The sequence below is a fragment of the Elephantulus edwardii genome, unplaced genomic scaffold (assembly GCF_000299155.1).
Source record: "Elephantulus edwardii isolate Elephantulus edwardi_28Jun2011 unplaced genomic scaffold, EleEdw1.0 scaffold00135, whole genome shotgun sequence".
In the NCBI taxonomy this organism is placed as follows: Eukaryota; Metazoa; Chordata; class Mammalia; order Macroscelidea; family Macroscelididae; genus Elephantulus; species Elephantulus edwardii.
Window position 1 is genome coordinate 5,245,189 of NW_006399885.1, and position 5,515 is coordinate 5,250,703.

The following is a 5,515-nucleotide window of genomic DNA, read 5'->3' on the forward strand; positions in this document are numbered from 1 at the left end:
GCACCGTCTAACATACTTTGGACATGTTGTGAGGAGAGACCGGTCCTTGGAGAGGGACATCATGCTTGGGAGGGTGGAGAGGAAGGCCCTCTATGAGGTGGATTGATTCAGTGACTGGGATAATTGGGATGGGAGTGTCAGAGACAGTGCAATTGGCACAGGACAGAGCGGAGTTTAGGGCTGTTGTACATAGGGTCGCTATGAGTCGCAAGCGACTCGACGGCACATAACAACAACAAAACAACATTATTTTACTTGGATATGATATTAATGATATTGTTCAGTGATTTCCACATTTTGTTGGAACTCTTTTGTTTAGAGACAAATATGGACGTCTTCCAACCTATTGGCCATGTGTCTCCCAAATTTCTTGGCATAGGCTAATAAGCATGTCCAGGACTGCATCTGTTTGCTGAAACATGTCAATTGGTATTCCATTAATTTTGGTAAAAAATAATGCCTTTTAAGACTTACAGCCTTGGAAATCTTCTACTCTGCTACACAGGGCTGGTATGAGTCAGAATGAACTCGGTGGTGGTGGATGGAGTGTGGCATTGGTGGAAAATGGCTGAGCACTTAAGGAGAGACCTATTATGCCCAAAGGAATTTGTACTTTATCCTAACACAGTAAGGAACCAGTTGAACATATAAAACAGTGGCATGATCAGATTTGTTCTTTAGAAAACTCTGGTTGCCATAAGAAATGCCTTAGGGGGAATGTCGTAAAACTCAATCCTATAAAATTACTCTGAGTTGGAATTGACTCAATGGCAATAGATTTTTTTTTTATTTTGAAAGTATATAGAAATTGCCTGATGTTTTAATAATGGCAATCACCATCAATAACAAGAAAACACAGTCTCTCACCTTGATTCCTGCAGCAAGAAGGGAAGGTCAGTACCTCAGGAGAAAGGTGATGGGTGGGCAGGATCTCCAGCCTGCTTCTCCCCCATCCACCCTAGCACTCCCTGGCCCTGTGAGGACAGGAGATCCCAGCAGCCCTGTATCTGCTACAGCAAAGAATGCTCTCCAAACACAGGGATGACCTGGAAGAGGCAAGTGTGCATTCCAGGACTGAAATAGAAAACACACCCAGACATTCTCTACAACTGACTCAGCCACACGGGTGCCGCTCCTCCTTCTGAAGACAAGAAATCAAATGCCTGTTTAGGTTTCCCATGAAAGCTTTCCTTTCATGAAACGTATTTAACCATAATGAACACTTTCGTGGGAATCACTCTGAAGTATGAATCTCAGTGAAGTGTAGACATGGCTGTCCTGACATTGGAATGTGTTTGTATGGGTGTCTTTTGGGCTGTGTCTGTAAGTCACTTTTGCTCACTGCATTCCAATCCCAAAGAGAAAGTGTTGATAAGTAAAAGTGCACCCTGGACTACAGCCCTCTAGAACTTCTTTTTAAAATAATCAAAGCAGTTTGAAAATGGAATATACACCATATTTTATTAAAAATGCTGTTGTTTACCTCAAAAATATCTTGTGGCTTGAAATCTTAGAGTCTTGCAGCTAAAAAGAAGCTTAGCTTTGTCGATAAGTTTTTAAAAAATCTCTTCTTCAAAATTCACCCATAATATTGTGAAGGTATTTTTCAGAGTTAGCTTTCTGTTTAATGCTGTTCTTCAAGGACTATGCTGATTAAAGAGAGTTCTGGTGGCCTAGTGGGGTAAGGAGTTGCAGTGCCATGCCAAAGGCAATGGTTCGAATATACCAACTGCTCCACAGGAGAAAGAAGAACAATTTCCTCTGTTAAAAATTAAAGTCTCTGACAGAGACTATAATGGCTGGAGGGTCAGCCATTAGTCAGTTTCAGTTTGACGGCACACAACAACCAGAACATGCCTATGGAAGTTTGAGGAATGGTTTGAGTTGGTTTAAGGAGCACTGCAGGTGGGGCATTTAAGTGCTGAGTCACTAACTGAAAAGTCAGTCATCCGAAGCAATAGCCATTCCTCCGTGGGCAGGTGAGAGATGTGGGAGGCTGTGTCTGTAAAGATTGCAGCCTTGGAAGTCCTATGGGACAATTCTAGTCTGTCCTCCAGGGCCACTATAAGTTAAAATCAGTAGCAGCATGTTTGCTTGGTTAGAATATAGTTGACTTACTTGAAAAATCCCAACTTCCATATAAAAACCCAAAACAATATAATAAAGGACAAGCTACTTAATTAACTAGTCAGCTTAAAATATCTTTCTTTATTTTCTTTTTAAAAAATTATTTATTAATTTTAATAAAGGTTTACAGAGACTTAGGATTTCCAGTCATTCATTGTTACACTTTTCTTCCTGCCCACCCCCTACCCCCTTCACTCTTCTCCTTGAAAAGAAAAAGAAAAACTCTTTCATTGTTATTCAGTCCCTCCCCCCAAGTTCACTCCACTCTGCCGCCTTCACTCTGGACTTCGGTAATGACAAGAATATGCACTTATATATCTCTTTTAAGCAGTTCTCTCCCTCATCTGTTTCAATGTAATATACATTATTCCTCCCCTCCTTTTCTGTCTTTCCTCAACCATGATGTCAGTCCTGTTTTACAGCAGTGGCCATATCATGTCTAATTTTCACCTAGGGATGTTCTCAATGCTTTCTTTCTATCCAGAGTGATAGATTATGTCTAAAAGTCTAAATACTACTAAATTGTGTCATTTGCTAACAAGTCAATTCAAATGATGATTACCTGTATGTAACAGTATGAAACACTGCCTCATCCTAACCTGCCTACCCCACTGTAGTGGATGTTGTTAGTGCTGTGCCCAGGTCCCCCGACGGGGGCTGATCTAGTAATAACCAATCTGAAGGCATGGTTTGTATCCACCAGCCACTCAAGGGGAGAAAGATGAAGTCTCCTCTCTTGTGATTTGCAGCCTTAAAAAAAATAAATAAAATTCAGATTTTAATGGAAGTTTATAGAGAACTTGTATTTCCATCCATTCATTGTTGCACATTTTACTCCTTGTCCCCCTCCCTAGTTCACTTTTCTCTTTGTAAAAAAAAAACACCTTTCATTGTTATACAGCTGCCTCCCCACCCTAAGTCCTCTTTACTATGCAGCTCTTTTTCTGGACTCTTGTCATGAAAATAATACCTAATCATTTATTCAGTTTTATTTATCATTTATTCATTTATACAGTTCTCTCCCTCATCTGTTTCAATGCCATGTACATTATTTATCCCCAACCCCCATGTCAGTCCTGCTTTATAACAGTGACATTATGCAGTATTTTTCCCTTTTGTGACTGAATATTTAACTCAGCATAATATCCTCCATGGTCACCCATTTTGTATACTATTTCATGAGTTTATTGTTCTTCAGTGCTGCATAATATTCCATTGTGTGAATATACCACTTGTCTAGCCATTCATTTGTTGATGGACACTCTTGGGTTGTTTCCAACTCTTTGCTATTGTAAACAAAGCTGCAATAAGCATGGGTGTGCATATATCTATCTGCTTGGGTGGTAGTTCTGGTTTCTTAAAAGTATATTCCCAGAAGTAGAATTGCTGGGTCAAATGCTGTTTTTATTTCCAACTTTTTGAGAAAGTGCCATACCACCTTCCAGAGTGGTTGTACCATTTTACACTCCCACCAACAGTGAATAAGTGTTCCAGTTTCTCCACAACCTCACCATCATTTGTTGTTTGCTGCTCTGCTGAATTTTGCTATTGTTATTGGGGTGAGATGGTATCTCTTAGTTGTTTTTACTTGCATCTCTCTTAGAGCTAGGGGTTTTGAACAGTTCTTCATGTGCTTGTTCGCCATCAGAACGTCTTCTTTGGTGAAGTGTCTGTTCATATCCTGTGTCCATTTTGCAATTGGGTTGTTTGCCTTTATCTTGTTGTGATGCAATTTGCAGCCTTTGAAAATACACTGTAGGGTCAGCTATAAGTCAGATCTGACTCAGTGTTACCTAACACCCCCAAGTGTCCAGTGTACTTTTCTCTGGAAGGATGCTCTCTGAATCCACTTCTTTGTCCAGCTTCTTCTATCCTGGTCTTCTTCTCTCTTTGCCTGAAATAACTCCTCTTGAGAGCATTTCTTTAATAAGTTATTACTTGTGCAAGACATCTTGCTCAGAAACCTTGACCTAAGATATTTAAAGTTGATATTTCTTCCACTGAGAAGTCCATCAGCATTCCTTGCCAATTTCTCCAACAGCAATTGTTTGGGCAGCTTCCCCAGAAGATAGATTCTGAGATGGAGATTTGTAGGAAGGTTTATGAGAAGCACTTTCAAGGAAAATACCTCTGAGAGAGTGAAGAAAGCCACATGAAGCAGAAGGAAACACTGAATAACTATACAGTTGGAACCACGCTGGAATGACTCTTCAAATTGTGTCCAAGTTTGTGGGAGAGACTAGACTTGTGGAACCCTCGTTTCGATCAATCATTGGATGTGTGCTTCTCACAGGGAGAAATGTGCTATCTATAAGTCAGCTCAGTGCAGCCCAAAGTAATTCTTGCCATCAGATAATGGCATGATACTCATACCTGGAGGCAAGAGTATCTTGGTTCTGAAGAATGACTGGGTAGCAGACACCCTCTTTGATCCCTGCACTTTGCATCATTCTCATCTCACTCCTATCAATTTTATTAATTTATTTAAGTGAGAGTTTAAATGTTGTAATTCATTGCACCATTTATCATCTCCCCCCCCTCCAGTCAGTTTGTACTACTGTGATAGCTAGCATGCTGTGGTGATATTGGAAGCTATATTACTAGTATTTCAAATACTAACTCACAGTGGCCAGCTTTCAGTGCAACTTTCAGCTTAAGATATATTTAAGAGAGGAAGGGAGGACTCACAATCTACTTATACACTCTGTGGTTGTTAGGTGCTATATGGTCAGTTCTGATTTATAGTGATGCTGTGTGCAATAGAACAGAACACCATCCAGTCCTGCACCATCCTCACAGTCGCTGCTGTGCACAAGACCACTGTGGCAGCCACTATGTCTATCTCATCGAGAGTCTTTCTGTTCCTTTCTGATCCTCTTATTTTACTAGCATCATATTTTTCTACAGAGGCTGGTTCATCTTGATGGCATGTAAGATGAAATTTTGTCACTTCACTTTTGTTTGTTTTTTTAAAATCCATAGTAAAGTCAATACTCTTCCATTAGTTCTTCTTCAGTCTTCCTTATTCATTGTTCTGCTTTCCCATGTATGTTATTGTTGATTATGAGGTGACTAAAAATATCATGGCTTCAGAAAGGTGCACTGAAGTCTTTAAAGTGCTTGTTCTTTTGGATTACAATAGGTCCTTGGTAGTACATTTGCTCAATGAACTATGTATGCCATTTGATTTCTTGACTTCTACTCCTCTAGGTATTGATTGTGTATCCAAGTCAAGTGAAACCCTTGCCAATGTCAGGTTTTCTCTGTTTCACATGATGATGTTTATTGATCAAGCTGTGAGAAATATTGTTTCCTTTATGTTGAGGTGTAATTCTTACTAAAAGTTCTAATCATGACCTTCATCAGGAAGTGCTTCACATCTTCATTT